Raw genomic sequence first — 13684 nt, 5'->3', positions numbered from 1 at the left:
CGTTAGTCTACAGTTGACACTCAATTTCAAGTTTCCCTAGCTAATACATCGGGCTGGTTATCTACGCAGATGTGTTGTTCTTGTTAGACAAGTATAGTTAATTATATAAGCTAGATATAATGCAAGATTATGTTACATATTAGATTATATATTAGTTAGGGTTATATGTCTTATTATTATTTATTATTCATTTAGCATAAGTTGGGGCGGTTATCGTATGTGAACCCCCGGATATATATATATATATATATATATATATATATATATATATATATATATATATATATACATTCAGATGTATCATTTACGTTTTATCAATTCATTTTATGAACAAAACAAATCTGGTAGAAACCCTAATCCAATTCGTATAATTCAAGGAATTCCAACATAGTGGTATCAGAGCCACAACGATCCGATATCGTTTCAATACAAACGACTGTATTCACGTAGAATCAAGCGAAGATGAATCAAACACAAGGGATTTAAACCCAAATTCCTAAACTTACAGGACAGAATTATTACCACTGGCATATTCAAATGAAAGTGTTACTCGAATCACAAGAATTATGGAGCATTGTTGAAGACGGATATCAAGAGTAAGGAAATAATCCTACTAATGAAGCCACTGCAGCATATCGTGAGTCAATTAAAAAGGATAAACGTGCACTGCACATATTATTTCAATCCGTAAATGATACCGTTTTCGAGAGGATCGCCATGGCCAATTCATCAAAGGAGGCTTGGAATATTCTTCACAAATCGTACAGAGGAGAAAATCGGGTAAAAACTGTAAGACTCCAAACTCTTAGATGTGAATTTGATGCGTTGAATATGAAAGATGGGGAACCTGTTGAAGAATATTTCAATAGAATAACCCTAATAGTGAATCAATTAAGGATGAATGAAGAAAAGGTCAGTGAACAACGAATTGTAGAAAAGATTTTACGTAGTATGACTTGAAATTTTGAGTCTGTTGTAATCGCTGTAGAGGAAACTAAGAATCTAGAGGATGTTTCCACTGAAGAGTTGATGGGAATTCTGCAAGCCCATGAGTTACGAATGAAAAGACATGAAGATCCTCCGATTGAACATGCATTCCAAATTCAAAATGCAAGTCAAGATAGGTTTCGACAAAATCAAAACAGTGCAGGAGGAAGAGGACGTGGTAAATATAAAGATCGATATTTAAGTTCCATTAGATGCTACAATTGCCAAAAACTTGGCCACACCGCCAACTTTTGCAAACAGAAAGATGAGAATGAAAGTTCTGATAATATGTCGATTCATCGAGAAGATGAACCGGAAGGAAAGGAAACGGATGACTCAATGTTTATGATTTTTAATGTAGAAGAGACAGTTAAAGATGATTACTGGTATTTAGACAGTGGTTGTAGCAATCACATGACAGGAAACAGAGACTTGTTCATAAAATTGGACGAGTTATTAAAAAAGGAAGTACGAACGGGTGATGACAAGAAGTTAGAAGTATTAGGCAGTAGGAAAGTCATGATTACAATACAGGGACGAAGCAAAAGGATACTAAACGTGTTTTATGTCAAAGGTTTAAGACACAATCTTCTGAGCGTGGGACAACTCATAAAAAAGGGCTACATAGTTAAGTTTCAAAAGGATAAATGCATTATAAAGGATGCTAGCAATGAAACCTTGGGTATCATAAGAATGACAAACAACAAGATGTTTCCTCTCAATCCTGAAAGAGATTTAACACTAGCAATGACCATGACAACTAAGGACACCTCTACACTCTGGCACAAACGGTATGGACATGTAAATCTAGATACTTTAGCAGAAATGGGAAATAAAGGCTCAGTATATGGGTTGCCCAAGATTTCGAGAGATATAAGTATATGTGAAGGATGTGTATCAGGCAAGCAAGCAAGGAAAGTTTTTCCGAATAAAGCCAAGTGGCAAGCAACTAAACCACTTCAACTTATTCACTCAGATATATGTGGTCCGATGAGAACGGAGTCCATCGGTGGATGCAGGTACTTTATCACCTTCATTGACGACTACTCTAGAAAAACTTGGGTGGGAACCATTCATTGGCATATGGTCTTAGTACCGAAATTTCGTTTGAGAGATTGCCGAGGTTCTGAGATATTCGGTCTTTATGCTGTTTTATCATCTGGGTATCATGGTTGTATCTTTTACCGGAAAAACACGGGGACGAAGTCTAGATCTTCCATGATACTATACATACGTGTACATATTGCATTCGACCTCAATAAGTGATCAACAATCACATGTCCAACAAATAAGTGATAAAATATCACATTTATCCGGGAGTCAAGTTCGTCTCTCTGATGTACGAAAGTACTGACCTGTTCACGACTTGCTCCTGTGCCCTCATGCATCGAAAATCAAGTTCCTCATCAATAAGTGATTCTATCACATAGGCTTGTTTTCAATCAAAATAAGTGAGTTTCTCACATTCTCATATACGGTCAAACAGATACAGATGATAATCGGTATACTCACCGGTAAGATGAACCCTCGTGCATACCTTGATACGGGAATGTGTCGTGTGTGGATGAACACCGGTCGGTAAGTATAAATCATACACTAATCGTATCCCCTCGCCATGATTACATCTGATAACTTGAGCTTAAGTTGACAGCAATACCGATAATTGTTATAGGATGCTTATCTTAATGTTAACTAATTGAAGAACAAGAACGTTTTCGCATGACCGTACACTGATATGGTTCTCTTTCCCTCGAAACTCGCAAAAAGAATGTCTGTAAATATTTATTTACTTCTTTTAGTTTCAGCATCTCTGTATATATTTATTTATTGTTTTCCGTCTTTACATTTGAAAAATGAAAAATACGAAAAAGATTTTAGGTGTGTTTTAATATAAACTTTATAAAATCCAAAAAGATTTTGCTTCTAGTTTATTTTTGATTGACCGATGTTGGAACTCGAGTCTATCCTACCCAAAATCCTGATCGAAAGCCGGAAAACAATTGCATCTTAATCTGTTATTTATTGATAACAATGTCGGCCTCTGCGCACATAGTAGAAAAAGATGGTTGAATGATATCCCTGTTCGATGCAGGCAGTTCTCCAAGTAATTCTTTAATCTCTTTCAACTTTGAAATGATGTCAGAAGTCTTTTCTTTGGCTTTCTTAATCTGCCCACTCATATATTTCCAACAACCATCAATATCATCAATATGCGCCTTCTCTTGTTCATGCATCTTTACCGTTTTGGTCTCTATACTAGCTTTCTCATGCTCTAGCAGCGCCCGTAACTCTGTAATAAGGTTTTGGCCCAACATGGTCTTCTTCATAGCTCTAATATCCTGCGGTGTTTCCATGATATTAAAAGATTTTAGAAACTAAAATATTACTTACCATTTGTCACAGATCTTTCCAAATTAATGCATATCGTTTTCTATATATACATTAAAGTTGCGATAAACATTAAGGCATAGTGAGTTTCTCAGCTTAAAGATATATATCTATACAAGTTTTTACTACAAAATTCACCCAAAGGCAAACATATAAAGTTGTGATTTTTGTTTAAAACAAAAAAGGCTTTTGGCAGCAATATAATATCATCAAAATTAAAGATAAGTTAACTGCAAAAATATGATAAGCATCGTATATTAAATGCTCTCCATTATCATCATAAGCTCCTGTATTAAATACTTTTCCTAGTAGAAATCGATGGTTCACTTAAGAGCATAGTCGACGGTTCACTTAAGAGCATAGTCGATGGTTCACTTAAGAGCATAGTAGATGGTTCACTTTATATATTTAATGCATATACTATACTTGAATAAATACAATACGTAGAAGACAAATATATACTTCATGGTGTACAAACCTCATGTGAAACCATTTTGAAGGTGGCACCCGGAGACCCATCCAGAAAAATAGTTTTTAACTTCGGTACACATAGGTGGTGTTTGTTTTTTAAGAAAAGTACTTCAGAACCTCTTTTGTCTTCCCCATGCAGACCACGCGCAGACGTAGAGGTCTGAAGTGTGTTTGTTTTTTAGAAGACAAATCATTCAAAAAGCTATGCCTGACCACTTTTTGGTGCAGACATGGACTACCATCTTTTCAACTCTTCTAACCTCTTCACAAAACTCACAGAACCCTAACCCCTCCTCCACCTCCCTTCTTCTTCAAAACACACAGAACCCTAACCCCTCTTCCACCTCCTTTCTTCTTCCCTGCCACCGCCACCACCTCTCCTCCCACAACCCCGTCGTGCTGCCGCCACCACCACTCCTCCCCCAAACCGCCGCCGCCACCACCTCTCCTCCCACACCCCCGTGTTAGATTGAACAATTTGAGAGATCTGCCTACAATCAAATCTGCTAAAGCTCTGATAAGAAGATGGATTGGAAACAAAGGGGAGTTGTTAATAAACCGATGAAGTGAAGGCCTGGACGGACCGCAGCTGAATACAGGCCGCCATTATCTAAAACAGAACAATCGATTTGATCAAATGAAATGGATTTGAAGAAGAAATTGGGGGAATGATGATTGGATTAGATTTGGGTTGGTGTGTTTTTTGATGACAACCTTTATTTAATTTAATGTTAACTTATTTTGATTTGATTTGGGTTATCTGTTTCTTTAATTTTAATGTTAACTTATTTTGATTTGATTATATGGGTTTTGATTATGTTAATAACTTGATTCTAGGTGTTGAAATTCTGAATTTTTGATTATGTTAATAAGTTGATTAATAGCTTGCAGAAGTTATAAAACAAACAGTCTTCTTCTTGCAAACTGCAGAGGTTTGGTCCACCTCTTCAGCTATAGATGTGTGCATATGTGGTCCACAGACTGCAGACGTTTTACCTCTGAAAAAACAAACACTACCATAGTTACTTTTGGTTGTGTTTGTTCTTCATGAGGAAGAGGAACATAATAACCTGGATGAATTTTCAAACTCTTTAAGTTGGCAAATGGAGAAGATTGATGTGAGATTAGTTCCACATGCAAACAAAGAATCTGCAAAAATACAAAATATAATGCAATCTTGGAATGATAAGTAAAGATATAAAGGTCTATTTACCTGAATATGTGTTTCTTAATAGTTATTTAATTGTTTTTTCATAATCATAAAAGTATCCCCATTGTTTATGCTGAAAGTCTTTTCTTAATATAAGCCTACCCTGATAATTTCCGGATTGAGTTTAAGAAATTTGACATTATGAAGCTTTTGAAGCAGGCAAACAATATCATGAGCATCTGCCCTACTATCACCGGGATGCAAAAGACATATATCCACCATCTCCAAATGCAGAAACCTTCAAAGGAAAAAGACCTTCATACCGCAAGGTGGCAAGGTTAGGTACAAAAATTAGATGTATCCCTTTCCAATTCCTTATAGTGAGATTCTTGAGTTGAGGGGCAACCACATCACCACCCTCATGACTATATTCAAGTGTTAGATTAGATAGTCTAGGATGATAGATATTGAAACGACCCCATCCCATTCTGCAGGAATTTAAGGTGAGATTCTTCAAGCTTGCACAACCAGAATCGCTAAAATTATCAGCATACAATGTGATGCCATAGAGATTTAATGTTGTTAAAGCTAGCATGTCCCAAGTATGTTGGGTCGTAATGGAATTTTTGAAAGTAAGCCCCATCAAAGTGAGATGTTTGAGAGACTGAGAACTAAAGCGAGAAAGAAGGGATTCGCATCCCTGGCTGCAAGTAATATTCAGTTGTTGGACAGTATGGGATAATGCATAGTTCAATATTTTGTTCGAAATTCTTTTGGTAAACAACTGGCTAGCCCTTCCAAGTAAAGTGAGCTCGAGAGAAGACACGTCTATTTGATTCTTTCGGCCAGATAGATAGTACACCTGTAACAAATTTGGAGAACTTGGCCAACGTACGAAAATCCCGAGTTGAGAAATCGAGACGGGGCGTTGAAGTCCAGATATACTTCCATCTAGATGACAAAACACTTGTTCTGATTGCATGTTTAGTGTCAATAAAAGAGAGGGTCTTAAGAATAAGATCGTCTGGCAAGCTGCTTAATCTATCACCTTCGACATTCATTCTAATTTTACCACACCGAGAATCCATTCTCCTAATAATCCTACCTTTACAGAAATAAGATCTCTTATGCCTTTGTTCGAATTTCCATTTATTCAGTAGTTCTGTTCGCTATACCACCAGCATCCTTTCGAGCCCAAAGCTGCAATTTGGTTACGTGCAACAGTTAGGACAAACCAAACACTCAAGATACAAGCGCTTGCATAATTCAAATAAATGGTGTCTAACAACAAATAAAAACATTGTTCTACATAATCTTGGGATGAATTTACAATAACCAACCTTATAATCTGGAATCCTACTCTTCAGAAACAAACAACTGAAGAAAAGTTCACTCTTTCTAACTAAAAACTTTTATCATATTGCCAAAAAACCAAATGACTGGAAACACATTTACAGTAGTGAAACAGATCAACCAAGGACTAGTAGAACAACAAAACAAATTTATGAAAATTGCAATGTTAAACTATGAATAATAATAATTTGATTTTAACAATTTGGGGTAATAGATCATCATACCTTAAAGTACAGATTTATGCTAGAAGCTTTTGGTTCATACAAGGTGAGCGTGATCAAATGTGTCAAACTCAAAATCAAAATCGAACAGAAATTATAAAACAAAAAAAAACAAAACCCTAAATCTGGTTTATGGGGAGAGTCTTACGCTGTACAGGTAGTGAAGGGGCTGCGCCGCCTTGAACGGCGAAACAGGATGGACGGAGCGACGGTGGTTCAGTGGCGGCGTGCTGCAGGCCGCTGCTTTAGAATGTTTCTCTACAGTGTACCTATGGATGTAGACGATATAGGGGGTGTTTGGGATTCCTTTTTAACTTCTAACTTATAGAAAGTCCTTCTCAAAAGTGAGAAGTTAGGTGTTGTTTGTTTTTGCAGACAAAAACTGTCTGCAGTCTGATTTTAGCTGATTTTATGTCTGCAACTGAGGATATGGTCTGAAGGTCTGCAAACTGAAAATATAATACTGTTTGTTTTATAAACTGGATATCGTCTGTATAACATATAAAAAAAAAAACATAATACAACCACCACCTCCCCACCTTATCTTCTCTACATAAACTATCCAAACAAAGCACACACACATACTGCTCTCCCTCTGTCTCGAATCATACTGCAGATACACACACAAAGCCCACATCAAATATGAACATCATCTTCCTCAAATATATTCAACCACAAAGCCAAAACACCCTCTCATTTCTCTGCCCCTCTCCCTCTCGATGCTCTGACCGACGGCCGGGTTTCCCACCGGCGAGCCGACGGCCACACTCACTCCTCTTCACCGCCGATACACACCCCCTGACTCTATGGTTTCCGGCGTATAACACTGGCGGCAGCGAGACACCGAACATCTCAAACCCCCCTTCCTTCGATCTGTGTAATCGGCCGACCACCACCACCACCGTCTCGTGGTGGCGTGACGACGAAACGGAGAAGATCAGATGGTCGTCGAGAGAGAAGCCGGAGAGAAAGAGGTGGAGGTGGTGGTGGCAGTGTAATTGTGGATGTGGTGGTGGGTTGAAGGTGACGGTGGAGGTGGGTTGAAGGTGGAGGTGGAGGTGGGTTGAAGGTGATGGTGGAGGTGGGTTGGAGGTGGAGGTGGTGGTGGTGCTGGGTTTTAAAGAGGGAGACAGAGAGAAGGAAGATGTGGGTTTTGAAGATCTGAGACTTTGTGAAGATGATAGACATAAGCTTTTTTTAAGCTAATAAAAGCACTTTTCAGATCTTCTTTAAAAAAAAAACAAACAGTCTTCAACGTCTTATGTCTGGCCGCCTGAAGACATATGCTCCTTGCAGATGTTTTAAGCAAAAACAAACACAATTTCTAACTTCTCAATTTCTACTTTTTAAGGCAAATTCAAGGCATAAAAGTCCTTCTGTGAAGGTGTTAGTGATTCCTTTTAACCCTAAAAGTCCTTCTCATGGGATGTTTGGCATTCTTTTAACTTCTAAGAAGTTCATAAGTCAAAAGTAGCCCCAAAATAAGTTAATCCAAACACCCACATAATGTAACTATCACGTATTGTTGAAGCTTCGAATTATTTTATGAAGTGTTTCAAGTTTTATTATGAGTTAAATGCGATTTTAGTCCATGTGGTTTGGTCATTTTGTCAGTTTAGTTCGAAGGTTTCATTTTTCACTTGTGGTTCCAAAAGTTTCACCGTTGTCATTTTAGTCCACTGAGTTAACTTAATCTATTTTTTCTGTTAACGAGAAGGGGGAATTTGGAACAAAATGATCATTTTAGTAATTTTCTCTTAATTAAATTATTTACCCTTAATCAGAAAAAAATTAATATGTGTCATCAATTCGGTCATTTTATATGGCCGAATTACCCTTTTAGTTAACAAAATTACATGTAAAATGACCGAATTGTCCTTCTCATACAAAAAAAAATGGATATAGTTAACCCAGTAGACTAAAATGGCATGTTTGAAAGTATTTTGACTAAAATGGCAAGATTTCAAACCCAGTAGACTAAAATGGCATGTTTGAAAGTATTTTGACTAAAATGGAAATTCAGTTTAGTTTAGTTGGAACTGGAAAAGGACGCCTCAAGATGAAGAATCGCTGCTGCAGCTTAACAGTCTGCAACAAACCAGTCTTATAATCTGGAATCCTACTCTTCAGCAACAAACAATTGAAGAAAAGTTCACTCTTTCTAACTAAAAACTTTTATCATTTTGCCAAAAACAATCGACTGAAAACAAGACAGTTCATCATACCTTAAAGTACAGATTTATGCTAGAAGCTTTTGGTTCATAAAAGGTGAGCGTGATCAAATGTGTCAAACTCAAAATTAAAATCGAACCCGAAATTATAAAACAAAAAACCTTAAATCTGGTTTAGGGGGAGAGTCTTACGCTGTACATGTAGTGAAGGAGCTACGCCGCCTTGAACGGCGAGACAGGATGGATGGAGCGACGGTGGTTCAGTGGCGACATGCTGCAGGCCGCTGCTTTAGAATGTTTCTCTACAGTCCTATGGATGTAGAGTTGTAGTCTTGTAGACGATATAACGTATTGTTGAAGCTTCGAATTATTTTCTAAGGTGTTTCAAGTTTTATTATTAAAAAGATAATAAAAGAAATAGATATGTTGAAAAAAAATTTTCTAATATAGACGTCATATTTAACATTTTCAAAAGTAGTGAAAGATAGGGTTTAGCATCTCAACTATCTCGTAAAAAGTGTAGACTTAGCCGTCTCTGACATTCAACTAGTTTAATACCCGTCCGGTGGACGGGTTATGTTAATGTACTATATATTAATAACTTGAATGAACCTATAAACACAAAGAACGGTACACAAAACTAAACTTGAGAAAAAAAGATAACATATATGGTCACAGCAGCATAATGGTGAAATGGGTTCTGCTTTTTTATGATGACTTAAATATTTCGGTTATATCAGTGTGTGCATCCACAACACTAAATGGATCATTAAGTATATAGATATCAGCATCTTGATAAAGAGCCCTTGCTATCCTTTGTTTTTGGCCCCCACTCAAGTTTATACCTAGATCACCAATAATGGTTTTGAATATTTTGATCTCCATGTAAAAAAGCTCCAAATTTGTTTTCATTGAACATGCTTGAATTGTTTTTTTTTTTTTTTTTTTTTTTTGTATTTAGCCTTATCCATTGGATTATTGAATAAGATATTTTCTTCATTATTTCCTGATTGTATCCATGCTTACTGGGATAGGTAAGCTGCAAACCCACATATTCGAAACTAAACCATAACTGAAACCAAAAGAAGTGAAGTTAATATGCCTTCAAAGCACCAAAAAAGGAACTAACTGGATACATACTTTTAAAGTGATTGCGAGATGTTGAATATTTGATATTAAAAAATAAGTTGAGTAACATTGGTTGTCAAATTAGTGTTTGGGTGTGCTTCTGCTGTTTTGTAAGAATCAATTAAATTAATAAGAGGTGTAAAGTAATAAAGTTAAATGACCATAAAGGGCATTATTGAATGTTTGACAGTTTCAAAATGCAAATCCAAAGTTCAAACACCCCTTAAAGACTTAAAAAGTTAATTTCACATATGAAGTTAAGACTTACTTCACCATAGATTTTCAGAATTTCACCAAGAATACAAGAAAGAAAACTCTATCCTCCGGACCCACACTGCAACAAACCGCCATACGCATCCCTTTCTCAACTTTCATCTAGATATTAGACAATGTCGGCCTTGGGTCCCACTGAAAGTCACCATCTTTAAGTTCAATTGCCACCTTAGACATCCCGTGTGGTGACACAATCGTTGCATCTTCTAGCAACTCTTCCTCTTGCAGAAAACCCATGATTCTATCAAGAGAAGCTTTTGTTTAAGCCATCACTGAAACCAAATCAGGAAAATTCCTTAACGGTTCTTGAAGAATCCTGAAAGTGGCTAACGCCGAAAGCATCCCTCCCGCTGTAAGTTGACCACCAATCAAGATTAAAGCCCAAAAGTAACCACCGCCACGATGATAGGTGAGCTCCAAAATTAGAAGTGATAAATGCTTGTGAATATAATCTCTTTTTGAGCCATTTAAACTCCACACTTCTCATTTCTTCCAATCTTATTTTATACTTATCTTCCCATGCTTGTGGTTTCAAAATCCTCATATTTCTAAGACACTCAAAAGTCTTTCTCATTCTGTCACCTCTAGACCATTAATTTATCTTGATAAAGTTCTTCAACTCTTGCAAACAGGATTGTTATAACTATAGATAAAACAGTGGCGATTAACGTTGCAACACACGCAAGCCCGACTCTCTTATAGAGAATTGCTAAATGTCATTAGGTCTGCAAAATAACAAACTAATTGTTATGCCTGCTAACATTTTTCAAATAGTTGAAGCTCATATTGTGACTGGTGTTCTTCAAGGAAGGTAGAATGACTATTTATAAAACCGTCAAGCATGTTACTGAGTCCCCCACAATGTTCCAACATATCAAAAAAGAAATCCCCCAAAATTTTCATCAGAATTCACAAATTGTTAAAATCACAAGGAGGAATCTAAAAAGTAAAAACAATTTTGCAATCAGAAGAGTTAGTCATGAAAACAGAAACCAAAGATACATTGACAATAACCTTTTATCTAAACATTGACAAGAAAATCATGAAATAAAATTTTCCGTTTGTTACCAAAACCCCAAATTCGCCATAACTGAAACGCAAACGCAAACCCAAAATCCGAAAGGATTACATATGAAATCGAAATGCATTCAAACATCGTAGGAAATGCCTTTTGAAATTGCAATGGAATCACCCATCATTCATAAGTAGCAGATCTATCAGAAGAGCAAGCACATATTTCTCAAAAACTCTGTTTAGAAACATTATAATCGAATTGTAATTTCAATAATTGAGGGATGGAAACAAAGTATCAGATCATGTTAATTTGTAATTTTTAAATTGAAGAGATTCATATATAGCTGGTAGCAAGTGACGCCATGAAACGAAGCTCTGGACTAAAATCCAAAACTAAAACTCCAAATCAGTTCTCCCAATTTACAAAAAATTAAATTATCGAATTAACGAACCACGAACAAAATTGTTAAAAAGATGATGATTAAAGGCTAGAATTACCCACCCAGCCATGGCAATGAGATTCTGATAAGACGCCTCAACAGTCAGTCAATGTTTTCTATATATTACTAACGAAGTGCTTGATTTTGTTGCAGAAGGAATTTTGTTTTCAACCTGTAGTAGTTTTACATGAAGAACAACAAAACTGTGAGCAAAAATAGTGAATTTAAGAAAAAAAAAAGTACCATGTAAAGACCTTTGCAAGAATTACATTGAACACCTGTACTTTGCTCCATCATAAGAATGATTCAATTGAAATGGAAAATACGAATTGCTATTTGCATGTAGATTATATAACAATACTTCTCAACTGAATTAAGAAAACTACCCAGATTTGTAGGAGTTTTGATTTGTGGAGATAATGGGCAGGAAAAGATGTAGTAACCACCAACTGAGGAAACTGCAAAGAACTTCCCTTAACTGCCACCATAGATTGTACAAGATATGGTGTCAATACTCAAAACGGTTAAAGGTGACATTTAGGTGGTTGATTTATGGAGATAGTGGGCAGCAAAAGGTGGAGGTAACCACCTGATACAAAAACCAACCATAACCTCTTGGAACTGCCACAAGTGTGGTTATTTTAGTGAGTTTAAACGGTCCAGATTTCATTTCAGCAAGATCTAACGGTGGATATCGATTTGGAAGGTGGTTAGACTTAATGGGTTCCATATATATATATAATTGTTTTTGTAGCCTCAAAAAACGTGTAAGTTGAATTCTTATCGTCTTAGTCATCCTGTTTAAAGTGTAGGCTAAATCTTAGTCGTTTTAGCTAACGAAGCTAATATGACAAGCCTATGATAAGTGGAAATGGGGTTGACTTCTTTAGAATGTTTTAAAATATGTCTACTTTGGAAGGGTTTAAAATATATGTCTACTAGTTTAAGCACCCGTGTCTTATATGGGTCACTCAAAGTAAATTATATTATCTATAAGTGTTTACGTAAAATATTTTGAAATGAGCGAAATCTTCGATTACATATATAATTTCACTCTAAAATTATCAAAACACGTATGAAATTAGATACTACCTAAAATAATATTTGACAAACTTATATATAATTAACAAATAGATATTGCCTATTTCATATAATCTATCTATACATTCTTTTTGCCCATCGGTACGTAACCTCTTTTATCCCTTCCACCACTGTACAAACAGAGGTGAACTTGCCTTGGAAAACCTTGTCGTTCCGGTGCCAAATCTTCCAAAGTGTCTTCATAAACACAATCAATATTACCTCACTAGTCTTCTTTTTTACGCCATATCTAATGACCATAGGTATTCCTCTCATATTGGCAGTTTTGATGGTAATTCATCAAAATTAGGTTCTTAGCTTCGAGTACACGTGGCCCACCCCTATGTAATAAATCTTGGTAATTAGCTATAGTTCATACCTTCGACAAGTTGACATTTTTTTTGAAAGGTCAACAAATTTTATTACATAAACTTCTGTTAACCAACTGTTAACAGAAAGTCACCAAGAAAACCAACATGCACCAAAAAAAATACAGTCATAGCCTCATACAATTTAAGTCAAGCTAGGGGTATTCGCTGTCGCGCGTCGCACGACATTACACGTTAGATTCGTATATACGTTAATAACGACTTGTCATTAGTTTATCATGCTGCATTTTGTATATGTAGTGAACAAAATCAGGTATGCCGTATGCCTAGGCATATACCTTGTTGTCGTTAGTCTACAGTTGACACTCAATTTCAAGTTTCCCTAGCTAATACATCGGGCTGGTTATCTACGCAGATGTGTTGTTCTTTGAAGGATGGTCTGAATAAAAGGAACGCTTTAGCGATTCTGGTTCTTCACTGCTATCCCACCTTGGCTGCTTCTTATCGGTGGACAAAAGAGCTTTCTTCTACGCATCGTGGTCTACTCCGCCAATCCGCCTTTACCAGGCTTTTTTGATGGTGGATCTAAGTCTTCAATTAAGTACAGGCCTATATAATAAACAAACTTTAGAATTTGTTTTTTTTTTTTTTACTAACATCCAACAAAGACAAAGATTAT

General features: G+C 36.3%; 1 pseudogene; it reads right to left on the bottom strand.

The window, feature by feature from the left end:
• Window positions 1-10067: 10067 nt before the first annotated feature.
• On the bottom strand, window positions 10068-10858 carry LOC110887771 (annotated as a pseudogene).
• Window positions 10859-13684: the final 2826 nt, after the last annotated feature.

Source organism: Helianthus annuus, chromosome 11 (assembly GCF_002127325.2).
Source record: "Helianthus annuus cultivar XRQ/B chromosome 11, HanXRQr2.0-SUNRISE, whole genome shotgun sequence".
NCBI classification, from domain to species: Eukaryota; Viridiplantae; Streptophyta; class Magnoliopsida; order Asterales; family Asteraceae; genus Helianthus; species Helianthus annuus.
Note: the sequence above shows the minus strand (reverse complement) of the source record. Positions and strands in the feature narration are given on the sequence as shown.